Here is a 24,379-nt window from a genome sequence, read left to right as displayed (position 1 = left end):
CAAGTGTCACATGTTCAAGGTGCTTGCAACCACCACCTGGGGGTTGCTGCCGGCATTAGGATGGCATTTCACCAGGTACAAGTATGTATGTATGGAGCTTTGTGCAATGGCAGTATCATAGCTCATGAGGTTTAACCAAGGTGCGATTATTAGTTCTTGAAAACCTTACTCAATACCCTGCCTTGACAGCTTGAAAAAGATTTGAAATTGGCATTTTTTGACAGTCTCCACAGAGGAGAAATATGTATGTAAGTATGGGATTTATAAAGCGTGAACCTAGCGGGGAAGCAACAGAGTGATGTTTTCTTAAGGTGACACAGGGCTACAAATAGCTATCACACCCTCCTCTGGAGGCATATAGGACCCGTAACTGCCCTGAGCCCTCGCCAAGGACCAAGCGGCTGCGGGCCCCTACTTGCCGCGGGTGTGTCTGCTGTATCAATTTCCAAACAATAGAATCTACATTGTTTAAAACACTTTCCGCCAGTTCTCATTCTTCCTTAGGTGTTTAGAACAAAGCTATTTTACAAGACAAGCACTCACAAGAACACAGCTTTAGAAAATGCCGGTGATGGCACAAACCACGATGTACTCACGAGTTGAGATTGTATACACGGGCTCGCTGCGACGAGGAAAGGAGCACCGTGCCTAGTGCCTAATATCAATTGGTATGCCGTCGTTCCATCGACAGGCATTTTTACGACTGCCTTTTTCACGTGGACTCTATTTTGTAAAAGTCATTGATGTTTTGGGGGGGTGTAGCTAAGGGGTTGGGCGGTCGGGAATAGTTAAAAATCAGTGGGGGTGGGGCTTTGTGGTTGAATCCCCCAAAAAATAATGTTGATTGCCTTTTTCATAATAGTGCCCAAGTAAAAAAGGCAGTAGTAAAAATGCCTGTTGGCGAAATGACATGGAACCTCTCAAACTTAGTACCTTGGGCAATCTGGAGTATGCCATCACTGCCCAGGTCTACAGTTATTTATTTTATTTATTTATTTTTATATTTGTAAAGCACCCAAACCCTGAGGCACCAGGGCGCTGTTACAAGCAGTTAAAAGAAAATCCATTGAACAAGAACATTCTCATAATGGGAAAATGTCTGTTGTTTCTTTTCTGTTGTGCATTGTCTGGTACTTATGTAATTTTCTTGCTCAATTATTAGGCAACACATAAAAATGTTGTGTGTCTTGTTTGCTAGTTGCATAGTCAGCATACAAAGAGCAGAGCGGAAATAACGATCAGCAGACCTCGTCTTGGGAAAAACAAACACGCATTAGCTACACTTGACCACGTGTTTCACTGCACGTGAACTTTATCACGACATCAGGCGCGAAACAATTACTAGGCCAATGGGCCTTCTGACTGCCCCAAGCTGCAGAAATTCTGGATTGTGTTGACTTGACCTCGCTCCCCCACAGGCCATCAGCAACCAGAACAGGGCAAGGATCATACACGGCGCCAGGGATGTCATTTCACAAAAATGCCTGGGGTAGCGGAAGTGACATCACGTGACCCTTGACCTCTGATGACATCACAGGAAGTGATGTCATTTGACCCCACCCCGAAGCGACATCACAAGAAACGATGGAACATGACCATTTACCCCTTGATAAAACAGGAGGTGGCATCACATAGCATTGTTTCTATGTACCGTATAAAAAATGTGGTTACAATATCACTGTAACGTGATATACATTTCATACAAGAATGGATCAACGTATGTATTGCCAGAAAAAAAACATGCTATAACTGCAGCTTGTGAAAAGCAAAATTCATAGTCCGAAATTGATGCTTATTCTACTCTAAATGCTTATTGGAGAATTTTGTCTGCATTGTGAATTTGAGGTGTTTAAGAACAGACTGAATCAGTGATTCGCCCCCTGAAGTGTGACTGAAATAAACCTTTAATGTGTCTAGCAATTACTGCATAGAATTCCGGAAAGACAAATTATCTGTTGTTCCTATTCTTTCATATTTAGGTTCACTGCTCAAAGTGTTACACTTGTGGAACACTCTGGGCCTCATTACACGGAAGGCGGTAAGGGTTAACGGTCACCGGTAATGGTACCGGTGACCGTTAACCCTTACCGCCTTACTACCAGGTCCCTTTGCGGGTTGGTACTTTAACACCTACTGTTTAGCAGGCGTTAAAAACCAACCCGCAAAGGGACCAGGGTGCTAATTACGGTACCGCAATTTGCGGTACCGTAATTAGCACCTTCCCCATTCCAATTATGCCCTATGGGGCAAAAATGGGAATGGGGAAGGGCAATGGGGGAAGGGGGAATTACTGCCCCGCCAACCTTGGAATAGGGCGGTAATTCCCCTTTCCACCAAGGCGGTGCCAGTATTTTACCGGCATGGACCAAGGTGCTAATAGCACCTTGGTCCTCCGCCTACCGTGTAATGAGGCCCTCTGTTTTTTAAGAAGCCTGGACAAGAAAGCCAGCCACTCTAGAAACAAAGAGGAGCTTCAATTTGTAAAAACAAAAATAAAAATAAAAGAAAACGTTTTTTTGAAAAGAAAACTGGGGGTAGCAAGGGAGACCTCAGGGGTTGCAAGGGAGACCCCATGCGACCCCTAAATAACATCCCTGCACGGCGCCCCAAGGCTGCGCCATTAACAAAGGCCTGGCTATTATTTCTGGGAAGCATTACACTGTTAGCAGAAATTGCGCTTTTTGTGCATACATTTTTAGGCACTTGAAAACGTGATGGACTATGTGACTTGCATGTCTGGGGAGTGCTTGGACAGGTAAGAGGGCACAGAAGACAGCTCATCTTCACAGCGGTCATAGAGTGTCTGGATTCAGACGTGAAAGGGAGCGTTAACTCATGTTAACACTGAAGAGTCTATGGAACTCATTTGGCCCCTAATCGTAATTTGACAGCAGGGATCCGTTACGGTAGCAGTGTGTTCTAGTTACTGCTAAGTGTAGTTTCCATGGTTAGTGTTCCATGCAACATTACATGCACATAGATTGTTGTCATGTGAAAGGGGGAGGGAGGATTCCAGTTCTAAGTGTCAGCTGCTGCTGGCTGTGCCATGGGGTCCACATACTAAACTTGATGTTTCCGCTCTCAATGGTGTCACAGCTTCTTTACAACATTGGCGACAAGGACGGGATCCACACCCAGGGGTGAAAAGCACAATGGTTTAGTAGTGGTTTACACGATGGTTTGGGCAAAGTGGAGCCGACAGATGCGGGGAAGCCGGACATGCATGTCTTGGATGAATTGGCGGAAGATGTTACCTCTCTCATCGGTAACATTGTCGACGAGTAGATCCGGAACCCATGGCTGTCAAATCCACGTGTGCATAAGTGAATGATCCGGACTCGGCAACCCAGGATCTGGAGTCTGGGATCCAGCATGGTAGGGAGACAGTGCCCTTGACGGTATTACCCAAATTGTTCGTTTACAATTGTTCGAATGAACAATTGACTGAATTTGAAGGGTCACAATTGACCTTTTCACAATTGACCGTATATATATATATATATATATATATATATATATATATATATATATATATATATATATATATATATATATAGGGGTTTTGGGGGTTTGGCGTTGGGTGGGAGGTTGTGGGGGGTTTCCCCCACATATGTGTTACAATTGACCTTCACAATTCGGTCAATTGTGAAAAGGTCAATTGTAATTCGAACAGTTGTAAAACAAACAATTCATATACAACCCCCTTGACATTGCCATTGTGTCTACCACGGGGCACAGTCTCCAATGGCGCAAAGATTCTCTGTGGTATGCAAAGCTGCTTGGAGCGGGTTCCATGACCCAAAGTGCAGGGGAACCTAACAGGTACCAAGGCGCAAGCGGAGCCACGGGCAACAGCACGTGGCTCGTGCATAGAGGAAAGCACCCTTAACGCAGTGACATTGTGCATCACAAGAAAAAGGTTAAAGGAAAGAACCTTGTCTGCAGCAGTCTACGATATGGAAGGGAGGGCGCAAAAAAAGTCCAGAAGGTGAAAAAAGACGCATGGGGCAAGGATCAGGCCGCACATGGAGTCGGCAGGGGCCAAAGGTGACGGATCGGCACTTCGGCCATCTTCAGTGACCACTTACTAAAAAAAGGGGGGGGGACGGCTGTGAGCAACAATCATATTACAAGTACAGCGCAAAAACAGCTGTAGCTACTCGAACAAGGTGCATAGTATCAATATGCAGCAAGCTAGTGTGACATTACCTCCAGTCTTTTTAGCTAATCTGAAAGAACCGCCCGTGGTATGGTACTTGTGGGTGACTGAAATTAAGGTATTCTATTTTCAGTTTGCCCTCCTCTCAGGGTTTGTAGAGCTCAATCTTTAAAATTGCTTCACAGATGAAAACATTTCCAAGTTTTATTCCGTTTCTCTATCCACAGGATTTAAACATTTCTGCCCAAAAACCAAGCCTAAATTGCCCGGATGGGTCCGTGTTCTATTTTTCATTTTTAGAGACACAGTATAACAAAGTGCCGTGGTTCTTCGTTCGGCTCTCCTGTACACTGTGAACTAGTCTTACAGGTTTTTTAGGGGGCTCAGTTCAGAGTGTGGAGTCGTCCTCATGTTATGTTCTTTAGGACGATCATTGTCCAAACTTCCACCGAGTTTCCTGTTTATCACTCATCTGGTAGGTTGGAAAAGAAAAGCCGACCGGTTTTAGTGGGGTAGACAATTTACAACCACTTTCATCAGGGCTATAGAGTCAGGCACTAAGTGATGTGCCGTCTTAGAAGTTACTTATTTGTCAATGGAATTGAGACAGGAGATCCCACCTCTAGTTGGAAGAGAAGTGGGGTAGGGGGCAACAGGGGAAAGACACGTATGATGTTATCAATGAATGCTATAAATGTAATATCGGATTGCTGTACAGACCAGGGGGACATTACCCCTGGGTATTCTATGATGCGTGTCTTACCCTAGTGGTGCAGTCCCCATAGATTTCAATCCATGTAGTCGGGAAGCATACATAAGTTACTTCCAAATCGGCATTCTGCTGCTTGTATGCCCGGGAGCCTAAAGTGAGAGATGTATTGTTATAGTCTCGCACTTAAAGGGCCTTGTGTATATAAGTATACATGATTATGTAAGTGAGTGCTTAAGTGAGTGGGTCAGCTCACAAGGAGTTGGCCCACAGCATATTACATATGAGGAAAATCTGATAGCCAAAAAGGGGAAGCTCCAGTAGGTGGAGGCGGTCTGAGGCTACAAGTGGTAAAATAGTGACACCACAAAACAAATGAACGAGAAACATGTGCCCGGCATATACGTAAAATGGGAGATGAATTCCGCTGTATCTTCGGATCTGCATATAGCGTCCGCGGCTTTCATGGATGATTACGCCATCTTACATGAGTGGCAGGATAGGGGGACGCCGAAACCTGGTGCACACACTGCTAGATCTGTGTGCTTGCATGCTACAGGCACGAGCAGGGCTTCAGGGAAGGAAGGAGGCTAAACCTATCTTATGTCATAGAAGAGCGTTGCAGTAATCTTCCCCTGACAAAATGATGGATTGTACTATAATAGTGTAGTTGTTTTCAGCACATTAGGGGCAATTATTATTTTTTAGATCTGATTCACATGGGTTTCTGCATCCAAAGATGAATTGAGGTGTATGCCGAGGGTTCTAATCTTGCCCAGTGCAGGAATATTGCAGTTTTGAATGGGGAAGGCTTTCTAATTCGATGTTAGTTTTGGCCTTAGCTTGCGGAGATCCAAAGATCAGGAGTTCTGTTTTCCCTCCATTGAGGCGCATCCAGTTTTCTGTCATCCCGGATTCAATCAGACCATAGATGTGTTTGAGGTTCACTGTGTCGGTGTTGTAGTCACCTGTGATCTCCAAGACATGCTGCGTGTTGTCTGCATAGTTGGTAAAAAAGACCCCAGTCTCTTCCAGAAGGTTGCAGAGTGGTCAGATGTATACGTTGAAAAACACTGGTGACGAACATGCCCGGTGGGGCACATCACAGGTCATGGGTGCAGGGGCTGTAGAGGCATTTCCCCAGCAAACACTGGACAAATGACCGGACAAGAAAGATTGAACCCATTCAGATGTTCCACAGGAGCAGCAGGCAGTAACTCCCAAGAGGTATAGTAGGCGCTCATGGTCAAGTAGGACCAAACAATCCCACCTTTCCCCTATCCACAATTCCCAACATATGTGACTGGAGATGGACAAGAGCGGTCTCAGTACTGCGGGAAGGTTAAAAACCTGATTGTGGGATGTAGGATGCCAGTGGTTTCTATGAAAGTCTGGAGTTGTAACGTAGCTGCTTTATCTATGATCTTTATTAGAAAGTTGCAGTTTGTTATTGGCCTTAGGTTGCTTATGTCGTTAGTGTCTAGCACTGTTTTCTTTAGAAGTGAGGTCTCCGTAACATTTTTGATGTTTTCAGGGACAATACGAGTGCAGAAAGAGGCGTTGATAAGTCTTACCGAAAGTGGTGCAAAGATGCCTTTGTTATCTAAGATCATTTTTGGTGATAAGGTATTCCCCGGGAAGGGTGACGGGTGCATATTATTCAGAATCTTTCTCAGGTCTGGGAAAGACACCGGATGGAATTTGAAAGCACTGGGATTCTTTTCTGGCAGTAGAATTGGAGGGTAGGCTGAGTCTGGCCTATTTGATCTTTTTTTATTTTGTCTCTCGCCTTAGCTACTTTTCCCTCAAAGACTGATTGAGTTCTGCTACAGTCCAGGTTTGTAGGTGCAAACATCACTGATTGGGCTTTTGGTTTTTCTAAAAGTGTTAGGATTTCGAATAGTTTCTTGGATTTATTGTCAGTTCCGTCTATCTGTTTGTTAAAGAACTACATTTTGGATTCGATAATTGCTGTTTTGTAGGACCTCTCTAGAATTTTCCAAGTGGCTTTAATCTCAGGGGAAGGGCATTTTTATCTGTCGTCTCTGCGCTTTCTTTTTGTCTGCTTTCGTTGCTTTAAGCTTGGGTGAAAACCACTTATGGTGTCCTCTATTGTTTCATACAGTTTTGGTCTAGTTTATCGAGTAGGTTTCCAAACTCAAGGTTATAGGTATTGACTAGTAGATCGGGTGGTCAAACTCAGTAGTACTAGTCATGATTTTGGTGACGCACCTTTGGAGGTCTGTTCTAAGTACTTTTTTCGAAAATACGATTAGTGATTTTCTTTAGAGGATTATTAGCTCTGGCTAGGGGTACTTGGGGTGGATGCAGAAATTGATCCTATACCGATCAGCCCAGATTCATGGCGTGGGTCTTTCAATATTGACATCTAAATTCCTCGCCTCAATCGAGTCTAGGATATTGCTTTTGGCTGTTGATGGGTCATTGTTAACTACATGATGGTCAATGATGCAAAGGGCTGATTCAAGGGCGATGGCTTCTTTATCTACAGTATTACCACACCATCTATTAAGGTCACATAGAAAAAGAGTGGCGCTATGTCGTAGAGTGTAACACGGGCTAGTGGTGTTATGCATGAGCTCGTGGATGCGAAGCATGGGCTTGTGGAGGTGGCGCGTTCGTGCGTGATTGCGTGTGCGTATTCTATGTTTGGCAGTTGAGATTACCGTTACTGCCAGGTGGGGTGTCACCAGTGTTACTCACTGACAATCTAACTTAATGAAGGATGGCATTGTAACCTGGAATAAACTTACTATTCATTATTTATCTTAGTGGCTGACTTCCTTACCAACGAGGTTACATCACGCTATTAGTCCCATTTTGATCAGATAGAAGTTGTATAATTTCATCATTAAAAGAAGACATCTCCACAGTAGGTCAGTAGATCAGTATAAAGTTGAGACTGCCGCATCGAGTAGGGGTGATTTTTAAATGCAAGGTCTCGCAGTCGTTGCAATGGTTTGGTTTTTTGAATAGCTTAATAGCACGTTTGGCAATAATTGCCATGTCGCGCCCATCCCCCGTTCTCTATTTTGGCAGAAGATGAAGTAACCCCCTGGAGTGGCTAGAGTGAGAATTGGGGGACTAGCGTCCGTGATCCAGGTTTTGGACAGGATTAACATGTCAAGGTCATGATTAGCAAGGTAACCCTGGATTTCCAGGGCATGTTTGTTAAGCGATCTAGTGTTTAATAGGGCTAGCTGAAGAGTTTGTATAGACTGTGGGTTTGTTATTTCCTCTTTGTATCTTTATGAGGTTCAGGTTTTATGGTACAAGGCAGAGAGAGAATCGCTGATTGAGGTTTTGTCGTTGACTTGTATATCCTGGGGCATGGAAGGAGAGATGTGGGTATTTGCGCTATCCGGGCAGTCACTCAGTGTGATATCTAGTATGTTTCTCACAGAAGGCAGTACAAGTATGTCCTCTTGAGAGGGATGACTTTGGCTTGTTGACATGAAACTATCTGTGGTCACATTGCCCTGAGGGGGTAGAGTGCAAGGATGGAGACAAAGGTGGTCTTCAGTGGACTCAGTCATCTTGTTGAGGTTTGTGGCCATGACTTGGTCGGACTGGATGGAGGGCACCGGGTGCCTGTATAAGCTCTCCAACGGTATCTGTGGACTATCTAGTCCAGCTGTCATTGTTTCTAGATAGCGGGCTACAATAGCCATGTGCTTTGCTTTCTGGCTGGCTAGTAGCAGGTTTAATTCCATGGAGTAACCTATGGCGCTTTGTAATCCCGAACCTGGTTGGGGCTATGTCGGGTGTAGGTTCTAATTTCACGTCACTCGTGGGGGAGGTAGCCACATTTTTGTTGGGAGTGGTTCTGTATAGGGAGTACACAGCTAATGGAAACAGAGGTCAGATAGGTAAACACCGTACTTTTTATCCGATCGATATTCTCCTAAAACCGGTTCGCTGAGTTCCAGCGAGGACTGGCAAAGACCAGGCTTGGCACAGGTGCGCCGGCGCTGGTCTACTTGGTCACCTCTTTAGTAGGGCGCTGGGGCTGCTGGGAAGGGTAGTTTTTTCGCTCTACAACATGTTCCGGCAAAAGTAAAACAGTATGCAGAGCGAAGGTCCACAGGTCCAGCACAGACAAATGTGTGTTCACCAGGGACCGTGGATTGTTAATGCTAAAGCAGGTAGTTTGTACAATTTCAAATCTAGCTGTTTCAAAATGATTGCTCAATTCTTACAAGCAGCGTAATGCAGTAATAATTCACACATTTATTGCTGGCAAGAATATTTCATACTATTGCTGTCATACAGAGAATACATTCTAGCAACATTTTTTATTGACATCCAAGTATTCCCCAATTGAGCTGTTAAGTGTTTTCAGTCCAGATGGGGTATTTAATAAAAAAAGCGTGAACAGCAAGGTTTAGCCTAGCCAAAAAGTGGTCTATCTAGTAGCCTCACAGAGTACAAATAGCGATCCCTGGAGTTACAGGGAGTGAAGGGCAGTTTAAATACCGGTGAATACCGGGCTTGCCTCAGGCGGGCCGGCGCTGGTGCGCCTGGCCACCTCTTTAGTAGGGCGCTGGGGTTGCTGGGAAAGGTAGTTTTTTCCCTGCCTGGAGTTTTCCAATAAAAGTAAAGCAGTATGCAGAGCGCGGGTCCACAGGTCACGCACAGACAAATGTGTGTTCACTGGGCACCGTGGATTGTTAATTAGCAGGTAGTTTGTACAATTTAAATTCTAGCTGTTTCAAAATGATTGCTCAGTTCTTACAAGCAGCGTAATGCAGTAATAATTCACACATTTATTCCTGGCAAGATTACTTCATACTACTGCAGTCATAGACAGAATAAATTCTAGCAAACAAGGTTATTGCCACCCAAGTATTCCCCAATTGAGCTGTTAAGTGCATTCAGTCCAAACAGGCTATTTAATTTTAAAAAAAGGTGCAGACAGCAAGCCTTAGCATAGCCCAAAAGCGGTCTATCTAGTAGCCTCACAGAGCACAAACAGCGATACTGTGAGAATGTTACAATTTCTTCTCGAGGGCTCAAAGAACTGGCAAATCAATAGATGCATATGTGACAGCATTGAGATACCTGATAGCTACGTGTAACCTTGTAGGGGAACATAAGGGACCGAGGAAATGATGAGAACATGCAACACCAAAATAAGAGAAAGACTATGGATTGACAAAGTTCCACCATTGGGCAAGGCTTTTGAGATAGCAAGGTCAGTCGAAGAGTCTAGTGCGAGTGTACAAGTGATGCCTGAAAGAAACTCACAGGAGAAGTGGTGCGGGCAGTTATGGCTAACAATAGAAACAGTAATAATAGTGAAGGATATCAGGCCAGAGGCAAGTCTGAGGGGCTGATGCAATCAGAAGGACAAATGACCAGATTCTCGAAGGGTACAACCGGGGCATATGGAAGACAAATGTGCAAAAGGTGTGGATGTTCAAGTAATGCAACCTGACCCAAGAGTGTCCGGCAAGTGCAATGGAATGTAGATAATGTGGAGGGAAGGGGCATTTCCATAGAATGTGTAGATTGCGAAACGGAGGAGACATGGAAAATAATGGAACAGAACATCAGGATGGTAGAACCAGAAGAGAAGACGACGATGTCAGATGGGACATTGCTGCAAGTAGAGGGGGAAGAGAAGAAGGGACCCTGGGACCTATTGAACGTGAATGGAGTTCAACCCGAGATATTGATTGATTCAGGGCCCCTTTACACTATAATTCACCAGAACTGGATTAAGCAAGTTATGGTAAAGAGGCGAATGATCTTAGAGCACCAGACATAAACGTGTTGCGCTATGAATGGGCAAAAGGGGACCTTGTACTACAGGAAAACTATCTGTTGCGCATGGCAGGCAGCACGTACAATGGATCCCGATGGCGTCCGCCGGCTTTATGCTGGAAAATCCATGCCGTCGAAAATATTGGAGCGTTTGTATGGCAGAGAGGAAGGAAGGGGGCGGGAAGGAAAGTTGTGTTCCGCCTCGCCTCTACGCCATACAAAAAAATGAAAATGTAGCGTGGTGTGAATGGGAGGTGTTAAGCCTTACTCAAGGCTTTTATGCCTTCCTTTCACGTTAGGCCACAACGGAACATGACCTCTGTAAATAAGTTAAACGCCATGGCTACCACATTCGGTCAAATATGCCCACAGAAAAAAAGTGACTCAAAAAATGAAGCGACTTTTTTTAAAGCAGGGTTTCTTTTTTTATTTTTTATTTTATTGTTTTTGGTTTAAAAAACAGAAACCTTTACAAATGACAAATTGCAGTAATAAACATAATTAAACAGAATACAATGTGACAATATTACAACGATAAAACCTATACAAAGCAACCTAACCAAGATTTAAAAAAATGTGAGCAGTAACTGCAATGGATACAAGATATAAGATTATTAACAAAGCCAAAACCATGTTAATACACAAATCTAAGAATTCATTACCTTTATAAAGATAACATTTCACCAGCTAGTTTCGCTTAGTAATTCAAATAGTTTCAAGGACATATGGAGACTGTAACCCCCATGCAACGTCTCCATAGTGACTCGGCGTCACTATGGAGTCGGCGCTGTTAAACCCTTAACACCTGATTACGAGGTCCCTTTGCGGGTTGCACTTTAACGCCTGCTTTGAGCAGGCGTTAAAAAACCAACCCGCAAAGGGACCTAGGAGCTAATTACGGCACCGTAATTTTCGGTGCCGTAATTAGCGCCTTCCCCATTCCCATTGAGCCCTATGGGCCAAAAATGGGAATGGTGAATGGGGAATTACCGCCCCGCCAACCTCGGAATGGGGCGGTAATTCCGCCATTCACCATGGCGGACCCCGGCATGGACCATGGTGCTAATAGCACCATGTTTTAGCGCCGGGGTCGTAATGAGGCCTTATATGTTTGAATGAATGGATTCAGCCCAACGATTCGATCGCGTGGAACCTTAAATGAATTATAATAGATCACTAAGTGTTTCATGGTTTCTACGGCTTGATTTGAGTGGCAAAAGCGACATATACCAGAACCTATGATACCTTGGCAGCCATTCCACAATTTGGTTCTTTCATAGGTTTGAAATTGGTTTAACCTAAAACGTAGATGTATTTTTCTTGCACTGGCAGATGGAAATTGGACAAAGTATTTTGGACGATCGCCCCATTTTCGGCGAAAAAAGCTATATTCATAAAATGCAGAGTTTCTATCCACGAGATCTACTCGTTTACGATTAATAGAAAAGTGTGGTTGCATTCTGGGATGTGTAGTGCTCCATTCAGGGTGGGCAAATACAGCTTCAAAGACACTTTTTGCCTTAACAAGTTTAAATTAGGATTAACATATTAAGGTTGCTTTCGGTGATTTGTGTACTTTTCAAGTAGACTGCGTTAGACCATATTATCGTGGTTCTTGAAGGCCAAAGCAAATGTGTACTAACTACAGCTTGAAAGGTATGCAGTAAATTGCCTACATTTTGGGGATCAAAACCTGGGTTCACTGCTTAATCAAAATGTGTGATCCTGGACACATAATTTGATCCATCCTAATCACAGCATTACTGTGCTTGAGGTTAATCATATCATGTTTAGAGGCAGTGTTAGTGGTCTGAAGTGCATTAAACTGCACAATTTGCTGCAAACTTGACACCAGGTCTCACAAACGTGTCTTTGCAGAGAATGCCCCCAAACAAGTAAGTTTGCCCCTCCCCCACAGTCTCTGAAGTTTGCCCCTGTCCCAAAGTAAGAAGGGCCGCCTCATCACCGCAGAGGTTTAAGTCTAGTTGTACCCCTGACATGCATTGACTGTATTATTTAATTGCAGATTTGTATAGGCTAGCCATCAAGACAAAATGTCCAATTACAAGTAAATGTGCAATTTATGTCGAATCAAATATTCAAATTTGAAAAGGTAAAGTATATGTTTCTATTATCCTCATCATGTAATATTGAAAATGTACAAATTCTTCGTTGGTTGGTGGATAACCTTTAAATGATTTACCTATGGAAATGCATTGGCTGTGTGATGCCATATAGCACTCATATTTCAGATAAGCTCATTAAAGCGGAAGCCTGGCGTCCTGACTGGTTTACAGGTGTGTCGGGCGTGTGGGTGATTAAAGAATACATCACATGTATGCTGCATACTCTAAAACAGGGCAACGGGCAATGGAATACGGCCTGGCACCATAAAGTGTGCTTCTAGGCGGTGTAGTAGCAATCACCTCACTACGCTACACATGGAGGAGCTGCACACAGTATGCAGTGCATGCTCTCTATCTTAGAAGGCCTTGTGGAGGTTGGAGGGTGGTCACCTTTTAAGAGGTGCTGTTTGTATTACACGTTTTTAGAGGGTAGTGGTGATTTGATAAGTCTGCGATTCGATAGCATTTTGATTCATACAACGTGCACAGCTCAACCTGTTGAGTCTACACGCAGGACAAAGTCATGGGCATGTGCCGTCGAGCCATGAATTTGTATTCACCCCATAAAGTGGGTGAAGCTCAAAGAATATGTAAGCTGAAGCGCAAATGATCTCATGCCACCTGCGGCTTACACAGCCTTCTCTGAAGTCCCATAACATGCTTTTGAGATCTGCACCATTCTGCATAGTATCGTCAGTGTTGCCATGCATTTCTAAGTCCCAGTTGCCTGGCCTGGAAACGTTGTACAATTGAATGATGTAACCCCTAAAAAAGCCATTTGCTACAGGGTGAACAATTAAGACTGTACCACTCAGAAGTAGATTTCAGACATACATGATGTGTGAGAGCATGTCTAGGAAGGCCTGCACTGCTTGATAACTAGTGTGTGCAGCAAGGTGAGAATATTACACTTTACTGTAACAGAACCCACACCTGTTTACCAGTTCTGTCCAGGCAAAGAGGTCCTCAACACTTGCGTAGATGACAGCAAGATCCAATAGGGTTAAGGCCGCGTTGCCTTTCCCGACTGAGACACATATGAGCAGCATTCATACCTCACCATTTACCTCAGGGACATCTAAAGTAGCTCTTCTACCTAGTCCTGGCCTGCAAGTTTCACAGTAACTTACAAAGCTTAAGTCCCAGACATAGCTCTCGCCGTCCAACCCAGCAAGCCCCCACTTACACAATGTAGAAATACCACACAAAGGTCCATATGCATGCTTGAAGAGCAGGGTTGTGTCAGCATAACAGAATTGAATGATTGTATGTTACATCACCTTCTATGCTTTCCCCCTTTCACATTCTCCATCCAGCATTTCATTCTTTCGTAGCCTTGTCTTGCACTATTTCCATCCTGGCCGGAACCACAGTCCCCACTGAGGGGAGGGGAAGGAGAGAGAGGTGTAGATTTGGAAGCAGCTTTTGACTCAGTGAATGTGGAGTTGCAGCAGTGAAGGGAAGGCCTGAGGGAACGGTGCATAGAGATACTGGTGATATGATATGATAGGTTATTTATTACATGCTTAATACCCAGAGGTTTCTAAGCACAGACCCAGGGATCGAACCTGTGGTGCTCCGTGTCGTCTAGCTTCCAGGGGGAGCTATCCTCCTGAGTACAGGTCACAATGGCTATGTGGCAAGAATCAGATACAGCCTGAATGGAGAATTGATGGTGCCATTTTCTACAGAGATAGCTGTCAGGCAGGGTTGTGTGCCGGCTATTTAGCTGGTTGCAAAATGATTTAGAGGAGTTTCCGGAAACTGGATGAACCCAGGGCGGAAGGCCAAGACGTTCTACTCCTGCTATTTACAGGCGACACTGAGCTACTCACTCCCATGGAAGTAGCAATGCATACAATACTGGCCATCTTGTGTAACTGTATTGCATTTGAAAAGACTCTGGGCTTTAATGAAAGCAAAAAAAGGCAACAGTGATGGACCCAGCTAAATGCCCCAGAAGAGCTTTTCATGGAAGCAATACATGTTTAGAGGTAATATATCACTTTGACTGCTTAGGCATCTGCTTTGATTATTAAACAAATACCCACTACTATTAAAGCAGTCTGGGTCAGCCTGGCCCACCCCCTTACTAAACAAACCCTCCGTGGACACGACAGTGACTACCAACTACAGGCCCATTCCCACAATACCCTTCCTGCTCCAAATTCTAGACCGCATTGCTTACTTACAATGCCAGCAATTCCTAGATCAACACTCTCTGCTTGGCATCAGACAATCTGGCTTCCAACCAAAACACAGTACTGAAATGGCCCTTATCAACATAAAAATGCAACTTGACAGCATTAGAAAAGCTGGCAATGCTGCCATCCTACTCTTCCTGGACCTCTCCACTGCATTTGATCTTGTGGACCACGACCTACTGTGCCAAAACCTTTCCGGGATCTTCCACTTCTCACTGAGGCAGTCCAATGGATCAAATCCTTCCTACGTGACCGTACCTCCAGATTATTCATTGACAACCACTCAGCCGACCCTATCCCTGTCCTCTTGATGACCCACAAGGCTCTTGTCTTGCCGTGACCCTCTACAACACTTACACTAAACCCCTCTTTGACAAACTTGACACCCTAGGCATCACCTACACCAACTTTATGGACAACATGCACATTTTCATCCCCCTCTCCGACAACTACACTAATGACTCTAACACCATTAACAAAGTGTTCTGCGTCATTCAGTCTTGGATGGCTCCCCATAACCTTTGCCTCAATGGTGAAATAACAGAGTTACTTATTGTAGGCTCTCCCGCTCGTCCCAAAGCTCTCGACCCCTCCTACGCCCCCTTAACCTTGCCGGCTCTGCCATCCCTGTCCTCAAACATGCCCTGGGGGTTTACCTTGATGCAGAAGTAACAATGGCGAGGCATGTCACTGCTCTGGCATCCTCAAACTCCCACACCACAAACTTATATCATTAAGCAGACATTTCCTGAGCCCCAACAACTGCCTCACGCTCTCCAGAGCCATTATCATGAGCAAACTAGACTATTGTAATGCCCTATTCAAGGGCATATCTGCGTCCAATCTAGATAAGCTAAAGCTGCTTCAAAACAAACATTTCTGCAACTCGGCGAGAAGTCCATTGGCTACCAATAAAAGCACGGATTGACTTCCAAACCTTGACTATAGCACACTGATGCATCTACAATGAAGTCCCCATGTACTTGATCCATTGCATCACAAAGAAACAGCACTCTCGCTCATTCAGCTCCTCTGACCAGCGCACCGTAGCTGTTCCACGTTTCAAACTAGCCAGAGCAGGAGTGGTTAGTTTCAGCACTACAGCCCCCACCGTGTGGAACTCCTTACCTCCAAACTTAAGAAATGAGCCCTACTACCCAGCATTCAAGCGACTGTTGAAAACTTGGCTATTCAATAAATTTAACTAACACTCTAAGCATGAACTGTCTCCTACTTTGCCCGTACTACTTCCTACTAACGCAATGATCTTTAATGGTTTTACTCTGTTATTTACTCTGTTATTACAATGTACAAACGCTGTGATACCTATGGGTCTGGGCATTACACAAATATTAAAATAAAATAAACAAGGTGGGGCTGCAGGTGGAAAGGATTGGGAATACTTTGGGCCAACCTCCCTACAGGGTTTTGATGTTCAACAGGAAGTTCTGGGACAATTCCCCTCCACAGGGTCTTGATGTCTGTCACTATGGCTATATATGTGGTGTTGTGGTCTGGGGCTATGCACCATGTGCTGCAGTGAAAATGTATTTCTTGCAAATATCTTTTCATTGGCAAAGAGAACCCCAACCAGACACCTGCATCTAGAGGCCGAGATGTGTTCTATCGCTGATTACTTACCCTCATACTAATTGCAAATTAGATTAGACCTGGGGTACAAGCAGGAAACAATAAAAGACATTTGTAGGCTTGGACTCTTGTATGAAGATCTAATGAGTGACCTGGTTGAAAAACACTTTACATGCATCATGCTTTGGAAAGCTGTGACAGTCTCCAAATATGATTACCCTAGTGAAGTGAAGGAGAGATTTTGGGATATGAAAAGGGAGTTGAAGTTGGGTAACCCAAACAAATGCCCCATGCTGTCTTGGTATTTGACACATAATGATATATGGGGGATGGATGCATATGTGTCCTCAAGTATGCATAAGGAGGCCAGGAAGCTATTTATGCAGTTTAAATTCGGATGCCTCCTTTTGTGCTGGGTCACTGCTATTCCTAGCTCCATTCGTTCAGTCAGGGTGGATAGGGTTACAGCTAAATCTTAGTTCAGAGCACTCTTTCATGCATATATTAAGATAAAACGAATGCACTAAATTTTGCAAATATAGTCAGACGACTACATTTTACTTGTCTAATGTACAATCGGATTCACCTATTATGACAGCAGTTAGTATGGTGTTTGATAGGTATTCTGTCTATAGGTCATACCCCACATCTGGCCAAGTAGGGAATAAGAGAGTCTTACCTATGGTAGGCACAACTGTTCCCAAAACATAAGGGGCATGAAGAACCTAGAGCTTTCAAGAGGGTCTTCGTGGAGTTTCAAAAACCAGTGAGGAAAAACATAATATACTTGGTCATTTTCCCCCAGAAGTCCTGGCGAACACGCTAATTGATAGATTCCCCATTGAATAGATCGATTAGACACTGGATTTGATTCCAAATAATGATTGTAATAGCCAATTATGCAGAGAACTCAGGAATGAATCACTCGCTGAAGGTCTACTATCAATTGAATTTAGAATCTATCTGCCACTAGCCTCTATTATTGAGCTCAGAGCTTTTCCTCATTTAGGCCTAGCTAGTAAATGTAATTCTGTTGCCAATGTGAAGCCAGCTAGCAATACACCTAAATCTGGTTTGACCCTTAATGAGATTGTAGACAGCCCTCAAAGTTATTATGATAGTGATATAGCTTCAGGGTTGAGGGAGGTTATAATAGAGCCACTGACCTCCACAACAGATTAAAGAGAAGGAGGGTGTGATGAAATTGACTAATGATTCACCCTGGGGCAAATGCCAACCTATACCTACTAATTTCAATCTTACTATATGTGAAGGGCTGTTTATATAAATATGGACCATTGCAGGATTATTAGAGAAGTTGACAAACAGCTCATGGTGTGTAGAACACCAGATAGTAGGCTTTCAGAAAACATGGTTGACTCAAACAATACATTTTTTAAGTCTATACTTGCTATGATATCCCAGCATCTCAAAGGGCCAGTGGAAGGTCGAGAGGAGGCCTAACAGGGTGGGTGAACTGAGCTCTCAATGCGACAACGATCATGATAACAGTTCATGTGGCCTCCAAGAGCACCAGCTCCATTTTCAGGGTGGTTTTAAACTGAAAATATATATAACAGGCCAATGGCAGGTGATGGGTTGAGAATTACAATTAGCAAGAACTGTCATTGAAGTTTGGAATAATAGTATTACTAAAAGATCACAGATTCTCATATTGGAAGATTTTAAATTACAATGTGAACGCCTTGCCCCCTTATATGGACTACTTGAAGATAAAGATTCTGTGCTATATCTGATCTTATGGCAGTTCTCCCAAGGAAACAACACACACCTTCATTATAAGTAGCTCACACTTGTGAGCATATGACCCTTAGGAACGTGCATATTTAATGGATGAGATCACACCAGAGTCATTCTGAGTCCAAATAATGGAACCAACTCAGGAAGATGGCAAAGTACTGTTTTATTAACAATTATCTAAAACAGGGAGGTTACAACGGACATCAACAGACGTACGGTCAGTCTCTCAATGATCTCCACAAAAAATACAATTCTTATAGTGATAATGCTTCAGAGTGATGTCATACTACGTGGCAATAGTGAGAAAACCTATCAATGGTCGGGATTGGTTAAGGGAAACATCTATATATACAATTGTATAGGAGCTAGGATTGTTACTGGCCGTCCAATATCAGGTGGACAACTTATGCCTACCTATAAAAACATGTAATTTCAGAAACATTAGATACATAGTTTCTCATTGGTCCTACAAACTATAAGGTCCTTCGTTATATGGACTAATATAATTGGTTGGCACGCTTGTGCCATGTCTGGAACATTCCGTTCATTTAGCAGCACGTAAGCCCAGACCCAGGTGCATGGAGATAGGACATGATACTACCTCACCATCCAATTTGCCCCGCATCTCTCATCGCCCATGCCTTCTGCCATGAAATTGTCTTTGTACTTGGCCTTGTAGGGTAGTCTCATCTATGGGAATGCACGAGAGTGAAGGCACTAGCTATCGTGGCTGTGACTCCAGGTTCAAACTCTATTTCCACCCTCGGCTCATGTGACAGGAAACCACAATCTGGTCCATTTTGTAGGTTTTAAGTGCTCTAAATGAATTAAAACTTGTCATCCTTGGTGTTCTTTCTTGCACCTTAACAAGAGAGGATTCATCCTACGCACGCTCGCTCCTTTTCAGAATAGATAGCTGACCTTGGTTGCTTCAGTCTTGACTTTGGGCCAGACAGCCTCGCCACACAGCTCCATGAGCCTGCTATTCAGCTGCAACACAACCTTCTATCTCCCTTCATGGTTTTCTGGCTTACTTATTTCATGATACCAATGTCTAGTTCTGTACAATGGCGAATTGGCTTGCATTCTATTTACTACTTATAGCTGGGCTCTATGATGACTTAATCTACTTTGCATTTCAGCATCTGTACAAGTGTTGAACTTCTGTTTTCTACACATCTTATTTACTCCGTAGCCTTCTTGTCTTCATCGATAGTTCATTTGACCGCTTCCGTTGTTATTTGTCAGTCATACTTTGTCAGACATCGTGCACACTTCCTTATATTGTCATCAATTCACCCATTTAGGATCTTTTTATAGTACTTCAGGGTTTTCATCCTGTAAGTTGTCATCACATCGAGGGTACATTTGGTAGAGTTGCCTCAACAGGTATCTCCTGCAGTATTGGTATTATAGCTGGTGTCAGGCACAGCACAATCTCTTGTCTGTAATACAGGGGAGACAGGGAGATGGGATCGCCTGCAGATGTACACAGCTGCTTCTCTACACTTGGTATAACTTAGTATTTAAAGCATTTAATGGGAGGGCTGTAGATGACCATCTAGCTGTGGCGACCTTTCTGAATGTGCCCAGAAATAGTTATATGCATTACATGCTAACATATCTGACTGAATAGCTGGCTTTAAAAACATTTTAAGTCATAGAGCAATATGAAAGTGATTATCATCCATTTGCTGTATAATTAGTTAAAATGTGCATTCATCTTTCAAGGGAACTTCGGCTAAAGAATAAAATTGCACTTATGATGTATGGATAATTGAGATGGGTCATTGGATGGGAACAGATTGATATTGACATAACAAAAACTGCTAACCATATGGCTATTCTACACATTTTTTTAAAAGAGATAGGAGCTACTTCTATTACTAATAACGTGATTCCAAGTGATTATGATGATGTTATGGTCATCATACAGGCTCTAGTTACCAAACGTAGTGAGAGAGAACTATTTAAATATCATAAAGATACTTGAACAGATTCTCAAAAACATGCACATCTCAAAGAAATATGTGCTTGCGCGATCAGGCAACACCAAAAAAATGCACTGCGTGCATGAGAGCAGTAATTGTTGGGAAATTAGTGGCAATTTAGTGAGGTTTCTGATGAGAAGTGCATGTTTCTGGTGCATCTGTCAGATGCACACTTTTTGGGCAAATGCCTTCATGAGCATGTCATTATGTCAAAAACATGTGCATCTCATCGGACGCCCAAAAGAAATGAGTGCAACTACCCTAAACTACAAGCAAAGTATTTCAGACAATGTATTTATTATTCATTCTCTTTTTGTGTTATGTGCATTATGCCTCTGATAGGAAGGCTATGTGATGCTGGAAATGCCTTATGGAGGGACAGAGCCTCCTAGTCCTTGACCTACCACTGCTCTGTGTGTATATGTTTTCTTTGTTTTCTGCCACTGAGGTCCAGTCTGGACCTCTGGCAGTGCAGCTCTTCCTATTTTCCTTTTGATGAACAACACCCATGGGATACCCTTATGGCATCGATGGGTGGGGGTAGGCCCTTGTACCCCTTGTGTGTGTTGTTGGGCATTTGAGTGTTGCCCACCGAGCAGGGTGTGGGCTGGTGGCAGCTACATGCTGACTTGGCAGTGGCTCTGAGTGTCCCCCATTTTTTGGGACACTGAGGCCCTGCCATAGGAATCAATGGATTCCTGAAGAAAGGCAAGATGGCCACTGTGGCCTCTTGGTTTCTATTGCCTTTAACTTGTTTCCCAAAGTCCTTGGAAGCCCTGACTTGTCCCTTTCTCCTGACTAGCTGTTGGGTGGAATCACCATATATGGCTTCGGGGCTGCCTCCTGTCAGACTGACTGGAGCCTTTCCAGGGGCTGACTGTTGTGAGTACACCCTAGGGTTAGGACCTGTGTGAATGGGGACTGACATGAACTCACTTTATGTGTTATGGGTGTCTGGTTTCTGTGTGTGACACAATGCCTGAGACAGCCCAGACTGAAACTAACATGAATGTATGGGTGTCTGGGTGGGGTAAATGGCCTGAATGCCTGTGAGCCTGATTGATTGCCTGCCTGCATGAATGCCCTTCTGCATGGTTGGTTGACTGAGCCTGGCTCAGTCTGAGTGAATGGGGATTAAATGTGTATAACAGGAGGCCTCTCACTTACCAATTTGTTCAGAAGCTGAAGTTGAAGCTGAAGCAAGAAGAAGCTGGTCCTTGAAGCTCAGCTGGAGGAGAAGTCTGCTGCTGCATTTTCTTTGTGTAATCCAAAAGCTGCTGTATTCTTCCAAGGACTGGTCCAGAGAGGACCTGCAAAGGAGACCTCTATCCGAGCTAGGCGGGACACTTGTGCAACCTGCTGCCCTTCATCCGAACTACCCTGAAAGACAGTTCTGTGTGCCTGCCATACGTAGAAGGGGTCTTCAAGAGTGCTGAAGAGGAGTGCACGGACTTCTCGAGTTGAAGGAGTCCATTAGTGTCACCCAGGATCTGGAGGAGCGTTGTGACCGCTAGAAGCCTGTTGCTGTCTACCAGAAGAGGGGGTACCCTGGCATTGTGCTGCTTGACATCCACATCTGCAAAAGTTCCAAACTGCCAAACAATACCTCAAGTGACATCCTTGCCATCTTCACTAACCACTTTTTCATGCCGGAGAAGATCCAGGGTCGCTGAGTGTAGAGGAAGGTCTGCCGGTGGGTTTCCCGCAACCAGAATGCAATAAAGATGTCCCGAGGGTCCAGAGTTAGTGAGATTCCGTAGTCACTCGAGTGGTTGAGTCCAGTGTGCACTAGGACCCCAACCAGCCCATAAAGCTGGGGGTTACCCAGTAGCACTTTAAGATGAGTAGCAGCACCCGTGAGATGGATGGGGATGCAGATTAATACTCTTGCATCGAATCAATAATGACAACTCAATAGTTTGGCAAAGGGAGTCTGTTTAATGACAAGTACAAAAAACAGGAGGTTCATGAACATCAGCTTTTGCTTGATCTTCCTTCTTGCTTCACAACTCCAACCAACTTCATGAAAACTCATCATTACTGACATGTAACGCTTAAAATGTTGGATGCAATTCTATTGGTTATAGGAAGGTAACTTTAATATAGGTACTATATCTGTATATGGTAACGAAGTGAGGGGATTGGATAAACAGTGTCAGGTGGGGCATCTGATCCCTTCCTTCAAAATGGCTGCCGTAGACGTCACTAAAAGTACAACGTCTCATTGGCTCTATTAACTATAGCACCCTAGATTACTTGGTTCACTGTGATTGGGTTGGCATCAACCCCACTCATACTTTTCCACCAGCCTAGCAGCATGCAGAATAGTCAGCCAGGTGCAGGGAGTTTGTTCGCTCGCCCAGTTTCCCTCCAATTATTGCAACAATCAATCATCGTTTCGGTGGTCATGTGTCAATTATTTCTTTGTATCTTGGCCTTGAAACTGCTCCTGGTCTGGAAAAGTGAAGGCGGCTGGTCATGGCACAATTCCATGCGTAGGTGTGAAAGTTTCATCTCTTCTGCTGACTCAGTCGCGTGATTCCAACACCGTCAAAGTTATCTTATTCTCCATGTAATTCGTGCATTTGATTTAATTTTGCCAGCCATCTGCCTCCTGAAGCTTATCTTGACCTTTCAGAATAGGATTCTCTGTTCTTCTCTTTATTAAATGTATCTACTATCGGCCTACTTCAGCTAGTATGACCTTGGCTTCTTGGCAGGACTTGTCTTCGTCTGAGTTTCTGTCTGTCCTTAATTCTCGATTTTCCTGCTGCAAAACTCTCCTCGTGAGACCTTAAGTAACCTTTGGTCAGTTCTGCTTTTGTGCATAGTGAAAGTATTCTTATATACAGTTCTTTTCTTGAGGTAGATATGTATAGGTGGCGCTTGCCACACTCTATTTTACTATTAAGCTTTAGCAAGCCTCACGATTATCTTGGCTTCTTGCGGTTCCTTGCATATGTACACGTGTAAACTGGCTGAATATCTGCAAATAATGGCATAAGCATTTAACATTTGACATCGTTATTTCGCTTTAAACTCAGGATGTCACTTATCCATGGTGTTTCGTCTCTTTTCATCATTCATAGGACGTCATATCTTTTATGTGTGAGTCCGTCCAGGTTCTTGTGACGTCACCATTTGTCTTATTTTAGGACTTTCTTGGCTTCTTCTGGTATTGCATTTTGACAATCGTCATTCTGTCTCACTTGTCGGTATGGTTTTCTCAATGGGTACCTTACTGTCCAAGGTTTCTTAGGTGCAGGTACTTCAATAGGTGATGTCAGTCTGATAGGTACTGGGCAGAGCCCTGCTGCTGCTCTCTGCTGGTTTATTTGCTCATCATACTTCACATATTCCGGCGTGAACGTTCCTGGCACCTCAAAATGGGCGGTGGGGGTGCGAATCATGTTTGGGACCTCCTCTACACCAGGTTGCCAGAAACTGTCCAGAGGTCTGTGCCGTGGCTGCAGCACCCAAGAACCAAAAGTCAGAAAACCGTGATATACCAAAAGTCAGAAAACCGTGATATTCCGAAAACCAACACCAAAAGAGAATTCTGCACCTGAGCCCACACGAAGTAATAGATGGTCCCGAGGGCTCTTATTTTCATGTGCAAAGCCTTTAAGGAACCCACAGCAAGTTTCATCTTCCCAGGACATCTGCAGTCTGAGAAATGGTCAGCCAATGTCGAGCACTGCGTAGAACAAAACTGCTGCACCGAGAAATTCTGAGACTTCACCTGTGAAGGCACCAAAGGCACTGTAACTAGGAAGAGCAACTTCTAGCCTCAAGAGTCATCCAGGTGCCTTTATGGCTCTTTAGTAATGTGCACGCAATCGATGGGATCGCACAGTAATTCTGAGTCCAAATAATCGAATCAACTCAGGAAGATGGCAAAGAGCCTGTTTTATTAACAATTATCTAAAACAGGGAGGTTACAATGGACATCAACGGACGTTCGCTCAGGCTCACAACGATCTCCCAATAACACATCCTTATATACAAAATATACATCAGAAGTGACATCATAGTACGTGGCAAATAATAGA

The 24,379-nt window shown here is 43.9% G+C and overlaps 1 non-coding gene across 1 annotated transcript; it reads left to right on the top strand.

The window, feature by feature from the left end:
• Window positions 1–95: 95 nt before the first annotated feature.
• On the top strand, window positions 96–236 carry LOC138570465 (U4 spliceosomal RNA). The gene has a single exon (XR_011303515.1). It is a non-coding gene; the product is annotated as a U4 spliceosomal RNA (small nuclear RNA).
• Window positions 237–24,379: the final 24,143 nt, after the last annotated feature.

The sequence above is a fragment of the Ambystoma mexicanum genome, chromosome 2q (assembly GCF_040938575.1).
Source record: "Ambystoma mexicanum isolate Mex_15411 chromosome 2q, UKY_AmexF1_1, whole genome shotgun sequence".
NCBI classification, from domain to species: Eukaryota; Metazoa; Chordata; class Amphibia; order Caudata; family Ambystomatidae; genus Ambystoma; species Ambystoma mexicanum.
This window is presented reverse-complemented; position numbering and strand designations above follow the sequence as displayed.